This window comes from Eleutherodactylus coqui, chromosome 7, assembly GCF_035609145.1.
Source record: "Eleutherodactylus coqui strain aEleCoq1 chromosome 7, aEleCoq1.hap1, whole genome shotgun sequence".
Classification (NCBI taxonomy): Eukaryota; Metazoa; Chordata; class Amphibia; order Anura; family Eleutherodactylidae; genus Eleutherodactylus; species Eleutherodactylus coqui.
The window spans coordinates 227,374,572-227,389,213 of record NC_089843.1 but is presented as its reverse complement, the minus strand read 5'-3'; the positions used below and the strand labels follow the sequence as shown (position 1 = coordinate 227,389,213).

General features: G+C 41.0%; 12 non-coding genes across 12 annotated transcripts; all 12 read right to left on the bottom strand.

The window, feature by feature from the left end:
- Positions 1-1,013: 1,013 nt before the first annotated feature.
- TRNAK-UUU (transfer RNA lysine (anticodon UUU)) lies at positions 1,014-1,086 on the bottom strand. Its single transcript has one exon. It is a non-coding gene; the product is annotated as a tRNA-Lys (tRNA).
- Positions 1,087-1,354: 268 nt separating this feature from the next.
- Positions 1,355-1,427, bottom strand: TRNAK-UUU (transfer RNA lysine (anticodon UUU)). The gene has a single exon. It is a non-coding gene; the product is annotated as a tRNA-Lys (tRNA).
- Positions 1,428-2,103: 676 nt separating this feature from the next.
- TRNAK-UUU (transfer RNA lysine (anticodon UUU)) lies at positions 2,104-2,176 on the bottom strand. Its single transcript has one exon. It is a non-coding gene; the product is annotated as a tRNA-Lys (tRNA).
- A 268-nt stretch (positions 2,177-2,444) lies between these two features.
- TRNAK-UUU (transfer RNA lysine (anticodon UUU)) lies at positions 2,445-2,517 on the bottom strand. Its single transcript has one exon. It is a non-coding gene; the product is annotated as a tRNA-Lys (tRNA).
- Positions 2,518-3,534: 1,017 nt separating this feature from the next.
- TRNAK-UUU (transfer RNA lysine (anticodon UUU)) lies at positions 3,535-3,607 on the bottom strand. The gene has a single exon. It is a non-coding gene; the product is annotated as a tRNA-Lys (tRNA).
- A 2,195-nt stretch (positions 3,608-5,802) lies between these two features.
- On the bottom strand, positions 5,803-5,875 carry TRNAK-UUU (transfer RNA lysine (anticodon UUU)). Its single transcript has one exon. It is a non-coding gene; the product is annotated as a tRNA-Lys (tRNA).
- Positions 5,876-6,892: 1,017 nt separating this feature from the next.
- On the bottom strand, positions 6,893-6,965 carry TRNAK-UUU (transfer RNA lysine (anticodon UUU)). Its single transcript has one exon. It is a non-coding gene; the product is annotated as a tRNA-Lys (tRNA).
- Positions 6,966-7,825: 860 nt separating this feature from the next.
- TRNAK-UUU (transfer RNA lysine (anticodon UUU)) lies at positions 7,826-7,898 on the bottom strand. The gene has a single exon. It is a non-coding gene; the product is annotated as a tRNA-Lys (tRNA).
- A 1,017-nt stretch (positions 7,899-8,915) lies between these two features.
- On the bottom strand, positions 8,916-8,988 carry TRNAK-UUU (transfer RNA lysine (anticodon UUU)). Its single transcript has one exon. It is a non-coding gene; the product is annotated as a tRNA-Lys (tRNA).
- A 333-nt stretch (positions 8,989-9,321) lies between these two features.
- On the bottom strand, positions 9,322-9,394 carry TRNAK-UUU (transfer RNA lysine (anticodon UUU)). Its single transcript has one exon. It is a non-coding gene; the product is annotated as a tRNA-Lys (tRNA).
- Positions 9,395-9,662: 268 nt separating this feature from the next.
- TRNAK-UUU (transfer RNA lysine (anticodon UUU)) lies at positions 9,663-9,735 on the bottom strand. The gene has a single exon. It is a non-coding gene; the product is annotated as a tRNA-Lys (tRNA).
- Positions 9,736-10,344: 609 nt separating this feature from the next.
- Positions 10,345-10,417, bottom strand: TRNAK-UUU (transfer RNA lysine (anticodon UUU)). The gene has a single exon. It is a non-coding gene; the product is annotated as a tRNA-Lys (tRNA).
- Positions 10,418-14,642: the final 4,225 nt, after the last annotated feature.

The window sequence follows — 14,642 nt, the reverse complement described above, 5'->3', positions numbered from 1 at the left end:
CTGAGCTATCCAGGCTCTAAAAAATGCTCTTCTCAGCTCCTCTAAGCGTCTTAACATAAAATATGGAGGTAAAGAAACAAAGCTTTGGTGGAAACTCAAAAATGTGCTCAAAATCTACTAAACAGACATAGAAGGGTTGTTTCTGCAATAAGCAAAGATGTTCTGAAGCTGCTTCTATACCCTTGGTTTTGCACAGTAGAATACGACAATACAGAAGCAAAGACTCAGTGGAAAATCAAAGATGTGCTCAATAAAGACATTTGACAGCTTGCTTTAGCAAGTACGCCTGAACAGCGACTTGAACCCTGGACCCTCAGATTAAAAGTCTGATGCTCTACCGACTGAGCTATCCAGGCTCTGAAAAATGCTCTTCTTAGCTCCTCTAAGCGTCTTAACATAAAATATGGAGGTAAAGAAACAAAGCTTTGGTGGAAAATCAAAAATGTGCTCAAAATCTGCTAAACAGACATAGAAGGGTTGTTTCTGCAATAAGCAAAGATGTTCTCAAGCTGCTTTTATACCCTTGGTTTTGCACAGTAGAACACGGCACTGAAGATGCAGAGACTCAGTGGAAAATCAAAGATGTGCTCTTGGTTTTGCACAGTAGAACACGACAATACAGAAGCAAAGACTCAGTGGAAAATCAAAGATGTGCTCAATAAAGACATTTGACAGCTTGCTTTAGCAAGTACGCCTGGACCCTCAGATTAAAAGTCTGATGCTCTACCGACTGAGCTATCCAGGCTCTGAAAAATGCTCTTCTTAGCTCCTCTAAGCGTCTTAACATAAAATATGGAGGTAAAGAAACAAAGCTTTGGTGGAAAATCAAAAATGTGCTCAAAATTTGCTAAACAGACATAGAAGGGTTGTTTCTGCAAAAAACAAAGATTTTCTCAAGCTGCTTCTATACCCTCAGTTTTGCACAGTAGAACACGACAATAAAGAAGCAAAGACTCAGTGGAAAATCAAAGATTTGCTCAATAAAGACATTTGACAGCTTGCTTTAGCAAGTACGCCTGAACAGGGACTTGAACCCTGGACCCTCAGATTAAAAGTCTGATGCTCTACCGACTGAGCTATCCAGGCTCTGAAAAATGCTCTTCTTAGCTCCTCTAAGCGTCTTAACATAAAATATGGAGGTAAAGAAACAAAGCTTTGGTGGAAACTCAAAAATGTGCTCAAAATCTACTAAACAGACATAGAAGGGTTGTTTCTGCAATAAGCAAAGATGTTCTGAAGCTGCTTCTATACCCTTGGTTTTGCACAGTAGAATACGACAATACAGAAGCAAAGACTCAGTGGAAAATCAAAGATGTGCTCAATAAAGACATTTGACAGCTTGCTTTAGCAAGTACGCCTGAACAGGGACTTGAACCCTGGACCCTCAGATTAAAAGTCTGATGCTCTACCGACTGAGCTATCCAGGCTCTGAAAAATGCTCTTCTTAGCTCCTCTAAGCGTCTTAACATAAAATATGGAGGTAAAGAAACAAAACTTTGGTGGAAAATCAAAAATGTGCTCAAAATCTGCTAAACAGACATAGAAGGGTTGTTTCTGCAATAAGCAAAGATGTTCTCAAGCTGCTTCTATACCCTTGGTTTTGCACAGTAGAACACGGCACTGAAGATGCAGAGACTCAGTGGAAAATCAAAGATGTGCTCTTGGTTTTGCACAGTAGAACACGACAATACAGAAGCAAAGACTCAGTGGAAAATCAAAGATGTGCTCAATAAAGACATTTGACAGCTTGCTTTAGCAAGTACGCCTGAACAGGGACTTGAACCCTGGACCCTCAGATTAAAAGTATGATGCTCTACCGACTGAGCTATCCAGGCTCTAAAAAATGCTCTTCTCAGCTCCTCTAAGCGTCTTAACATAAAATATGGAGGTAAAGAAACAAAGCTTTGGTGGAAACTCAAAAATGTGCTCAAAATCTACTAAACAGACATAGAAGGGTTGTTTCTGCAAAAAACAAAGATGTTCTCAAGCTGCTTCTATACCCTTGGTTTTGCACAGTAGAACACGACAATACAGAAGCAAAGACTCAGTGGAAAATCAAAGATGTGCTCAATAAAGACATTTGACAGCTTGCTTTAGCAAGTACGCCTGAACAGGGACTTGAACCCTGGACCCTCAGATTAAAAGTCTGATGCTCTACCGACTGAGCTATCCAGGCTCTGAAAAATGCTCTTCTTAGCTCCTCTAAGCGTCTTAACATAAAATATGGAGGTAAAGAAACAAAGCTTTGGTGGAAAATCAAAAATGTGCTCAAAATCTGCTAAACAGACATAGAAGGGTTGTTTCTGCAATAAGCAAAGATGTTCTCAAGCTGCTTCTATACCTTTGGTTTTGCACAGTAGAACACGACAATACAGAAGCAAAGACTCAGTGGAAAATCAAAGATGTGCTCAATAAAGACATTTGACAGCTTGCTTTAGCAAGCACGCCTGAACAGGGACTTGAACCCTGGACCCTCAGATTAAAAGTCTGATGCTCTACCGACTGAGCTATCCAGGCTCTGAAAAGTGCTCTTCTTAGCTCCTCTAAGCGTCTTAACATAAAATATGGAGGTAAAGAAACAAAGCTTTGGTGGAAAATCAAAAATGTGCTCAAAATCTGCTAAACAGACATAGAAGGGTTGTTTCTGCAATAAGCAAAGATGTTCTCAAGCTGCTTCTATACCTTTGGTTTTGCACAGTAGAACACGACAATACAGAAGCAAAGACTCAGTGGAAAATCAAAGATGTGCTCAATAAAGACATTTGACAGCTTGCTTTAGCAAGCACGCCTGAACAGGGACTTGAACCCTGGACCCTCAGATGAAAAGTCTGATGCTCTACTGACTGAGCTATCCAGGCTCTGAAAAATGCTCTTCTTAGCTCCTCTAAGCGTCTTAACATAAAATATGGAGGTAAAGAAACAAAGCTTTGGTGGAAAATCAAAAATGTGCTCAAAATCTGCTAAACAGACATAGAAGGGTTGTTTCTGCAATAAGCAAAGATGTTCTCAAGCTGCTTCTATACCCTTGGTTTTGCACAGTAGAACACGGCACTGAAGATGCAGAGACTCAGTGGAAAATCAAAGATGTGCTCTTGGTTTTGCACAGTAGAACACGACAATACAGAAGCAAAGACTCAGTGGAAAATCAAAGATGTGCTCAATAAAGACATTTGACAGCTTGTTTTAGCAAGTACGCCTGAACAGGGACTTGAACCCTGGACCCTCAGATTAAAAGTATGATGCTCTACCGACTGAGCTATCCAGGCTCTAAAAAATGCTCTTCTCAGCTCCTCTAAGCGTCTTAACATAAAATATGGAGGTAAAGAAACAAAGCTTTGGTGGAAACTCAAAAATGTGCTCAAAATCTACTAAACAGACATAGAAGGGTTGTTTCTGCAAAAAACAAAGATGTTCTCAAGCTGCTTCTATACCCTTGGTTTTGCACAGTAGAACACGACAATACAGAAGCAAAGACTCAGTGGAAAATCAAAGATGTGCTCAATAAAGACATTTGACAGCTTGCTTTAGCAAGTACGCCTGAACAGGGACTTGAACCCTGGACCCTCAGATTAAAAGTCTGATGCTCTACCGACTGAGCTATCCAGGCTCTGAAAAATGCTCTTCTTAGCTCCTCTAAGCGTCTTAACATAAAATATGGAGGTAAAGAAACAAAGCTTTGGTGGAAACTCAAAAATGTGCTCAAAATCTGCTAAACAGACATAGAAGGGTTGTTTCTGCAAAAAACAAAGATGTTCTCAAGCTGCTTCTATACCCTTGGTTTTGCACAGTAGAACACGACAATACAGAAGCAAAGACTCAGTGGAAAATCAAAGATGTGCTCAATAAAGACATTTGACAGCTTGCTTTAGCAAGTACGCCTGAACAGGGACTTGAACCCTGGACCCTCAGATTAACCCTCTCCAATCCACTGTCTGACCTCTGAAGACATTATGATTTAAGGCTGTACAACTCTGATGTTGGAAGATGTCCGTCAGGGTTCTCTTACTGTATATTGCCAGCCTCTCTGCTGTCGGAGCCTATCCAACGTGTCACCTCATGTAGTACTGGCTTTAGCCAGCATATAGCACCATTGTATAATAGCAGAAAAAGAGTAAGCCCCCTAGGAAAACCAGGATCAAATTGGATTGGAAAGGGTTAAAAGTCTGATGCTCTACCGACTGAGCTATCCAGGCTCTGAAAAATGCTCTTCTTAGCTCCTCTAAGCGTCTTAACATAAAATATGGAGGTAAAGAAACAAAGCTTTGGTGGAAACTCAAAAATGTGCTCAAAATCTACTAAACAGACATAGAAGGGTTGTTTCTGCAATAAGCAAAGATGTTCTGAAGCTGCTTCTATACCCTTGGTTTTGCACAGTAGAATACGACAATACAGAAGCAAAGACTCAGTGGAAAATCAAAGATGTGCTCAATAAAGACATTTGACAGCTTGCTTTAGCAAGTACGCCTGAACAGCGACTTGAACCCTGGACCCTCAGATTAAAAGTCTGATGCTCTACCGACTGAGCTATCCAGGCTCTGAAAAATGCTCTTCTTAGCTCCTCTAAGCGTCTTAACATAAAATATGGAGGTAAAGAAACAAAGCTTTGGTGGAAAATCAAAAATGTGCTCAAAATCTGCTAAACAGACATAGAAGGGTTGTTTCTGCAATAAGCAAAGATGTTCTCAAGCTGCTTCTATACCCTTGGTTTTGCACAGTAGAACACGGCACTGAAGATGCAGAGACTCAGTGGAAAATCAAAGATGTGCTCTTGGTTTTGCACAGTAGAACACGACAATACAGAAGCAAAGACTCAGTGGAAAATCAAAGATGTGCTCAATAAAGACATTTGACAGCTTGCTTTAGCAAGTACGCCTGAACAGGGACTTGAACCCTGGACCCTCAGATTAAAAGTATGATGCTCTACCGACTGAGCTATCCAGGCTCTAAAAAATGCTCTTCTCAGCTCCTCTAAGCGTCTTAACATAAAATATGGAGGTAAAGAAACAAAGCTTTGGTGGAAACTCAAAAATGTGCTCAAAATCTACTAAACAGACATAGAAGGGTTGTTTCTGCAAAAAACAAAGATGTTCTCAAGCTGCTTCTATACCCTTGGTTTTGCACAGTAGAACACGACAATACAGAAGCAAAGACTCAGTGGAAAATCAAAGATGTGCTCAATAAAGACATTTGACAGCTTGCTTTAGCAAGCACGCCTGAACAGGGACTTGAACCCTGGACCCTCAGATTAAAAGTCTGATGCTCTACCGACTGAGCTATCCAGTCTCTGAAAATCTACTAAACAGACATAGAAGGGTTGTTTCTGCAAAAAACAAAGATGTTCTCAAGCTGCTTCTATACCCTTGGTTTTGCACAGTAGAACACGACAATACAGAAGCAAAGACTCAGTGGAAAATCAAAGATGTGCTCAATAAAGACATTTGACAGCTTGCTTTAGCAAGCACGCCTGAACAGGGACTTGAACCCTGGACTCTGAGATTAAAAGTCTGATGCTCTACCGACTGAGCTATCCAGGCTCTGAAAAATGCTCTTCTTAGCTCCTCTAAGCGTCTTAACATAAAATATGGAGGTAAAGAAACAAAGCTTTGGTGGAAAATCAAAAATGTGCTCAAAATCTGCTAAACAGACATAGAAGGGTTGTTTCTGCAATAAGCAAAGATGTTCTCAAGCTGCTTCTATACCTTTGGTTTTGCACAGTAGAACACGACAATACAGAAGCAAAGACTCAGTGGAAAATCAAAGATGTGCTCAATAAAGACATTTGACAGCTTGCTTTAGCAAGCACGCCTGAACAGGGACTTGAACCCTGGACCCTCAGATTAAAAGTCTGATGCTCTACCAACTGAGCTATCCAGGCTCTGAAAAATGCTCTTCTTAGCTCCTCTAAGCGTCTTAACATAAAATATGGAGGTAAAGAAACAAAGCTTTGGTGGAAAATCAAAAATGTGCTCAAAATCTGCTAAACAGACATAGAAGGGTTGTTTCTGCAATAAGCAAAGATGTTCTCAAGCTGCTTCTATACCCTTGGTTTTGCACAGTAGAACACGGCACTGAAGATGCAGAGACTCAGTGGAAAATCAAAGATGTGCTCAATAAAGACATTTGACAGCTTGCTTTAGCAAGTACGCCTGAACAGGGACTTGAACCCTGGACCCTCAGATTAAAAGTCTGATGCTCTACTGACTGAGCTATCCAGGCTCTGAAAAATGCTCTTCTTAGCTCCTCTAAGCGTCTTAACATAAAATATGGAGGTAAAGAAACAAAGCTTTGGTGGAAAATCAAAAATGTGCTCAAAATCTGCTAAACAGACATAGAAGGGTTGTTTCTGCAATAAGCAAAGATGTTCTCAAGCTGCTTCTATACCCTTGGTTTTGCACAGTAGAACACGGCACTGAAGATGCAGAGACTCAGTGGAAAATCAAAGATGTGCTCTTGGTTTTGCACAGTAGAACACGACAATACAGAAGCAAAGACTCAGTGGAAAATCAAAGATGTGCTCAATAAAGACATTTGACAGCTTGCTTTAGCAAGTACGCCTGAACAGGGACTTGAACCCTGGACCCTCAGATTAAAAGTATGATGCTCTACCGACTGAGCTATCCACGCTCTAAAAAATGCTCTTCTCAGTTCCTCTAAGCGTCTTAACATAAAATATGGAGGTAAAGAAACAAAGCTTTGGTGGAAACTCAAAAATGTGCTCAAAATCTACTAAACAGACATAGAAGGGTTGTTTCTGCAAAAAACAAAGATGTTCTCAAGCTGCTTCTATACCCTTGGTTTTGCACAGTAGAACACGACAATACAGAAGCAAAGACTCAGTGGAAAATCAAAGATGTGCTCAATAAAGACATTTGACAGCTTGCTTTAGCAAGCACGCCTGAACAGGGACTTGAACCCTGGACCCTCAGATTAAAAGTCTGATGCTCTACCGACTGAGCTATCCAGGCTCTGAAAAATGCTCTTCTTAGCTCCTCTAAGCGTCTTAACATAAAATATGGAGGTAAAGAAACAAAGCTTTGGTGGAAAATCAAAAATGTGCTCAAAATCTGCTAAACAGACATAGAAGGGTTGTTTCTGCAATAAGCAAAGATGTTCTCAAGCTGCTTCTATACCTTTGGTTTTGCACAGTAGAACACGACAATACAGAAGCAAAGACTCAGTGGAAAATCAAAGATATGCTCAATAAAGACATTTGACAGCTTGCTTTAGCAAGCACGCCTGAACAGGGACTTGAACCCTGGACCCTCAGATTAAAAGTCTGATGCTCTACCGACTGAGCTATCCAGTCTCTGAAAATCTACTAAACAGACATAGAAGGGTTGTTTCTGCAAAAAACAAAGATGTTCTCAAGCTGCTTCTATACCCTTGGTTTTGCACAGTAGAACACGACAATACAGAAGCAAAGACTCAGTGGAAAATCAAAGATGTGCTCAATAAAGACATTTGACAGCTTGCTTTAGCAAGCACGCCTGAACAGGGACTTGAACCCTGGACCCTCAGATCAAAAGTCTGATGCTCTACCGACTGAGCTATCCAGGCTCTGAAAAATGCTCTTCTTAGCTCCTCTAAGCGTCTTAACATAAAATATGGAGGTAAAGAAACAAAGCTTTGGTGGAAAATCAAAAATGTGCTCAAAATCTGCTAAACAGACATAGAAGGGTTGTTTCTGCAATAAGCAAAGATGTTCTCAAGCTGCTTCTATACCTTTGGTTTTGCACAGTAGAACACGACAATACAGAAGCAAAGACTCAGTGGAAAATCAAAGATGTGCTCAATAAAGACATTTGACAGCTTGCTTTAGCAAGCACGCCTGAACAGGGACTTGAACCCTGGACCCTCAGATTAAAAGTCTGATGCTCTACCGACTGAGCTATCCAGGCTCTGAAAAATGCTCTTCTTAGCTCCTCTAAGCGTCTTAACATAAAATATGGAGGTAAAGAAACAAAGCTTTGGTGGAAAATCAAAAATGTGCTCAAAATCTGCTAAACAGACATAGAAGGGTTGTTTCTGCAATAAGCAAAGATGTTCTCAAGCTGCTTCTATACCCTTGGTTTTGCACAGTAGAACACGGCACTGAAGATGCAGAGACTCAGTGGAAAATCAAAGATGTGCTCAATAAAGACATTTGACAGCTTGCTTTAGCAAGTACGCCTGAACAGGGACTTGAACCCTGGACCCTCAGATTAAAAGTCTGATGCTCTACTGACTGAGCTATCCAGGCTCTGAAAAATGCTCTTCTTAGCTCCTCTAAGCGTCTTAACATAAAATATGGAGGTAAAGAAACAAAGCTTTGGTGGAAAATCAAAAATGTGCTCAAAATCTGCTAAACAGACATAGAAGGGTTGTTTCTGCAATAAGCAAAGATGTTCTCAAGCTGCTTCTATACCCTTGGTTTTGCACAGTAGAACACGGCACTGAAGATGCAGAGACTCAGTGGAAAATCAAAGATGTGCTCTTGGTTTTGCACAGTAGAACACGACAATACAGAAGCAAAGACTCAGTGGAAAATCAAAGATGTGCTAAATAAAGACATTTGACAGCTTGCTTTAGCAAGTACGCCTGAACAGGGACTTGAACCCTGGACCCTCAGATTAAAAGTATGATGCTCTACCGACTGAGCTATCCAGGCTCTAAAAAATGCTCTTCTCAGCTCCTCTAAGCGTCTTAACATAAAATATGGAGGTAAAGAAACAAAGCTTTGGTGGAAACTCAAAAATGTGCTCAAAATCTACTAAACAGACATAGAAGGGTTGTTTCTGCAAAAAACAAAGATGTTCTCAAGCTGCTTCTATACCCTTGGTTTTGCACAGTAGAACACGACAATACAGAAGCAAAGACTCAGTGGAAAATCAAAGATGTGCTCAATAAAGACATTTGACAGCTTGCTTTAGCAAGCACGCCTGAACAGGGACTTGAACCCTGGACCCTCAGATTAAAAGTCTGATGCTCTACCGACTGAGCTATCCAGGCTCTGAAAAATGCTCTTCTTAGCTCCTCTAAGCGTCTTAACATAAAATATGGAGGTAAAGAAACAAAGCTTTGGTGGAAAATCAAAAATGTGCTCAAAATTTGCTAAACAGACAGAAGGGTTGTTTCTGCAAAAAACAAAGATGTTCTCAAGCTGCTTCTATACCCTTGGTTTTGCACAGTAGAACACGGCACTGAAGATGCAGAGACTCAGTGGAAAATCAAAGATGTGCTCTTGGTTTTGCACAGTAGAACACGACAATACAGAAGCAAAGACTCAGTGGAAAATCAAAGATGTGCTCAATAAAGACATTTGACAGCTTGCTTTAGCAAGTACGCCTGAACAGGGACTTGAACCCTGGACCCTCAGATTAAAAGTCTGATGCTCTACCGACTGAGCTATCCAGGCTCTGAAAAATGCTCTTCTTAGCTCCTCTAAGCGTCTTAACATAAAATATGGAGGTAAAGAAACAAAGCTTTGGTGGAAACTCAAAAATGTGCTCAAAATCTACTAAACAGACATAGAAGGGTTGTTTCTGCAATAAGCAAAGATGTTCTGAAGCTGCTTCTATACCCTTGGTTTTGCACAGTAGAATACGACAATACAGAAGCAAAGACTCAGTGGAAAATCAAAGATGTGCTCAATAAAGACATTTGACAGCTTGCTTTAGCAAGTACGCCTGAACAGGGACTTGAACCCTGGACCCTCAGATTAAAAGTCTGATGCTCTACCGACTGAGCTATCCAGGCTCTGAAAAATGCTCTTCTTAGCTCCTCTAAGCGTCTTAACATAAAATATGGAGGTAAAGAAACAAAGCTTTGGTGGAAACTCAAAAATGTGCTCAAAATCTACTAAACAGACATAGAAGGGTTGTTTCTGCAAAAAACAAAGATGTTCTCAAGCTGCTTCTATACCCTTGGTTTTGCACAGTAGAACACGACAATACAGAAGCAAAGACTCAGTGGAAAATCAAAGATGTGCTCAATAAAGACATTTGACAGCTTGCTTTAGCAAGCACGCCGGAACAGGGACTTGAACCCTGGACCCTCATATTAAAAGTCTGATGCTCTACCGACTGAGCTATCCAGGCTCTGAAAAATGCTCTTCTTAGCTCCTCTAAGCGTCTTAACATAAAATATGGAGGTAAAGAAACAAAGCTTTGGTGGAAACTCAAAAATGTGCTCAAAATCTACTAAACAGACATAGAAGGGTTGTTTCTGCAATAAGCAAAGATGTTCTGAAGCTGCTTCTATACCCTTGGTTTTGCACAGTAGAATACGACAATACAGAAGCAAAGACTCAGTGGAAAATCAAAGATGTGCTCAATAAAGACATTTGACAGCTTGCTTTAGCAAGTACGCCTGAACAGGGACTTGAACCCTGGACCCTCAGATTAAAAGTCTGATGCTCTACCGACTGAGCTATCCAGGCTCTGAAAAATGCTCTTCTTAGCTCCTCTAAGCGTCTTAACATAAAATATGGAGGTAAAGAAACAAAGCTTTGGTGGAAACTCAAAAATGTGCTCAAAATCTACTAAACAGACATAGAAGGGTTGTTTCTGCAAAAAACAAAGATGTTCTCAAGCTGCTTCTATACCCTTGGTTTTGCACAGTAGAACACGACAATACAGAAGCAAAGACTCAGTGGAAAATCAAAGATGTGCTCAATAAAGACATTTGACAGCTTGCTTTAGCAAGCACGCCGGAACAGGGACTTGAACCCTGGACCCTCATATTAAAAGTCTGATGCTCTACCGACTGAGCTATCCAGTCTCTGAAAATCTACTAAACAGACATAGAAGGGTTGTTTCTGCAATAAGCAAAGATGTTCTGAAGCTGCTTCTATACCCTTGGTTTTGCACAGTAGAACACGACAATACAGAAGCAAAGACTCAGTGGAAAATCAAAGATGTGCTCAATAAAGACATTTGACAGCTTGCTTTAGCAAGTACGCCTGAACAGCGACTTGAACCCTGGACCCTCAGATTAAAAGTCTGATGCTCTACCGACTGAGCTATCCAGGCTCTGAAAAATGCTCTTCTTAGCTCCTCTAAGCGTCTTAACATAAAATATGGAGGTAAAGAAACAAAGCTTTGGTGGAAAATCAAAAATGTGCTCAAAATCTGCTAAACAGACATAGAAGTATGAGGGTTAAAATTCTAAGTGCAGCACCAATCCGGCCCACCCCACTTGCCCCGTTGCCGGCCGTAAGAAGAGACACCACACACAGGAGTCTGGTCTAGCTCCTCACACGGGAGAAAAAACTGCGCACTTTATTACAGATTACATGAGATCTTATACCCTCTGTCCCATCCCCACTATGGGGTGATGGGCTCATAATCATATATGGGCAGTCCGGATTTCCGCCTTAGACAGTGAGGCGCCTCTGGCTTATACAGAAAATCACGTATTCAATTAACTCCAGTACAAAGAATTACCCACACAATTCTAAGAAGTCCGGCCTAACATCCATATATGGGAAGTCCGGATTTCTGGCCTAAGACAGTCAAAATTATGTACATTTGAACATCTTGATATCTTGTTTCTGCGCTTCTGGGAAATCGGCCAAGTACATGCGGCCTTGTGTCTGGTTCTTCTTCTCTGAATTTAAGATACATCTCTTGCAAAACCTTGGCATATCTGATGTAAGGCGAAGTATTAAAGTTTTTTTCATTTGGAATTGAATAAAACTTGCATACAGGTATAAAAGCATAAAAAACACATATGGCAATATATATATACCCTCACAAACCCCCCTAAAAAACTTAATATGGAGATCAAGCTTCAGACCTTGCACTCTTCCTCGGTCGTCTCTCCCTTGCGTCAGGGTTTCTCCACTGCCCGTAAGTCCCTACTCCTAAAAGGGAAGGGATCCCTACCTAACCTCAGAAGGAGGCCATGGATTCCCTGGGCTTATTTCCGGGCCTCCATACCCTCTATCTGTACAAGTTAACACCCCACAGGGTGTGCCCCCGCCGGAACCTAAGGTCTTCTGCACTTTCCCCAGGCAAATGGGAAGTCCACTGACAGTCCATCTTATGAGACTGAGGCAGACACAGTACTAGTCCATCTCTCCATTCTTCTGGTAACATATCTGGTTGGCATTATCGGAACTGGCTCTTCATCTTTTTCAAACAAGGGAAATTTTGGTCACATTGTCCAGTCCCTTACTCATACTCTTTTTGATCAAAGGGATAATACACATACAGAAAATTACATACCCAACCTCTTTCTGCTAAAATCATATCCAGGGCTACTCTAGGGCCATGGATGCAGTGGGCCCTAACTGGTTAGCTAACCCTTGCAAAGCATCTCTGGTGTAGTTTACAAACCTCTGCTGATTGTAATAATAATAATTCATCCAATCTACATTATTATTAACAGTGACAATAGCAAATAAGGACTCAAAACCTGCTTTAACCTGATCTCTAGAATTAAATTCATCTGGCACCCCCCTTGGCACTCCTATTGTATCTATGCATACATGTGGATCAAAGTTACCACCTGGAGCGTCAACGTCTCTCTTAGCACGATGCGGTGTTGGATTGTGTAGTCTTCATATTGCACATTTAATTGTATTAATTTGTTCTGAAACAGGGGGCTAGTGTACAGTAGTCAAAGGTGTGTGTTAGAGGAATTGTACCACATTATAGCATGTAAAGGATATGCAGGATCATTAATTTTTTCAGTGCGAAGTGTGGATCCAAGTGGGCTTTCCTTCGAGCTTGACTGCAGTTGGGGTGGTGAACAACATCTGGTAAGGACCTTTAAACCGTGTTTCTCGCTCAAACTTTTTTACATAGACCCCGTCACCTGGTTTTAGATTGTGACACTCATCTGTAGGACCTGGGAGAAAAGCAGAGACTACAGAATACATTATTGACAATTCCTTGGAGAGGCTCATGACAAAATTAACAAGAAAATCATTCCCCAAACTCTGATACTGTGGCATGTATCCTCCTGGAAAAAAGAAAAACTAATGGAAGACACTCAATTCAAAATTTACCCATTTTCTTCATTGCCTTTTATATCTACTTTCCCCCTACTCCGCGGACGGTAGGGTGTGTGAAAAGCCTGGAATATACCCAAATCAGACATAATGTGTTGCATTATTTCACCTGTGAAGTGTGTACCTTTGTTTGACTCAATCACTTCCGGTGCCCCATATCTGCGGATTACCTCATTCATGAGCTTCTGTGCGGTTACCTGCTTATTTACTTTGGTAACAGGGTAGGTCTCCAACCTGAAAAGAAATCAACAACAAGCACATATTCATGCTTCCCAACAAGTAGGAGCTGAGTGTAGCCAATTTGCAATCCCTGAAATGGGTAGAGTGGTCTAGGCAAGTGTGATGTGGCAAATTTACTTCTGCCCTGTTGCTTACGGCAAAGATCATGCAAAATTGGACAAATGATGCAGCAGCTACAGAAAACCAAGGAGCCACCCGTCCTTGTTCAAGCATCGACATCATTGCTGCTTTGAGAGGTACGTCTTTCCGTGCGTCAGCTGGGCCATCATTGGGCACAGGGACTATGGTAAGCAAGTGCTGTTGACTGTTCACCATACGCCGTCCCTTTTTAGTCCATTTGTAGTTTTAGTCAAAGTTCAAGTTCATATCAAAGTCCAAGATTTTTATCAAAGTCCAAGATTTTTATCAAAGTCCAAGATTTTTATCAAAGTCCAAGTTTAGTCAAATTCTTCTTTTCTTCTGTCTTCCATGGCTTGAGGGCCGCTGCTTTTGCTGTGTGGTCTGTGATGGCGTTGCCTCTTGCTTCTCCGGTGTAGGAATTGGTGTGAGCTTTCCACTTTGTCAGGTAGAAGTAGGGTCTCCATGAGACTGCACCATTGCATCATTCTTAATTGGCTGTCCTGCTGTGGTAAAAAACGGTCTGGCCTTCTATGTTGGGCCGTAATCATGAGCTATGCCAAATGCATACCGGGAGTCAGTGTAAATGTTTGCCGTCTTACCTTCCTCCACTCTACACGCCTCCGTGAGTGCTTTTAATTCCGCTTCTTGTACTGCGACATGCGGAGACATTCTGCTTTTTAGGACATCTTGTTGTGTAACCACTGCATATCCAGTGTGGAGTCGTCAATCACCCTGGTACCATCTATAAAAAACAACTCAAAATATGCATTATTAACAAGGGCTTTCAGTAACTTTTTTAAACTTAAATTTTCTTGTTGCATCACTGCTAGACAATCAGGCTGGTATTGTATTTCAAAAAGATTAGAATCTTGTTGCAAAAAATTTTAAAATTTAAAAAATGGCTTGCAAAAAATTTTAAAATGGCTGACTTTAAAAATGGCTGACTTGCAATACCTAAAATGGCTGACTTGCAATACCTAGATCACCTATGCCTTCTCCTCCCCCCCTTTAAACCAGGGTACTCAATTGGAACAATAGTAGCCGGGTTTAAGTTATTATAACATTGTAACAAGATTTGATGGATGCAGATAAGGCCTGTAAGATGTTAGCACGTATAACAGAAACATGAGTTACACCGGGGCAGAATAATCTACAAAACATCTATTAATATTGGAAATGTGATATCCCTTTAAGTGAATTCATTATTAGTCTGTTCCTGCCTGCAGTCTTATCAAATCTGAGACAGGAGAAAAAAAACAAAACAAACTTTTACTAGCTGCTCACCCCC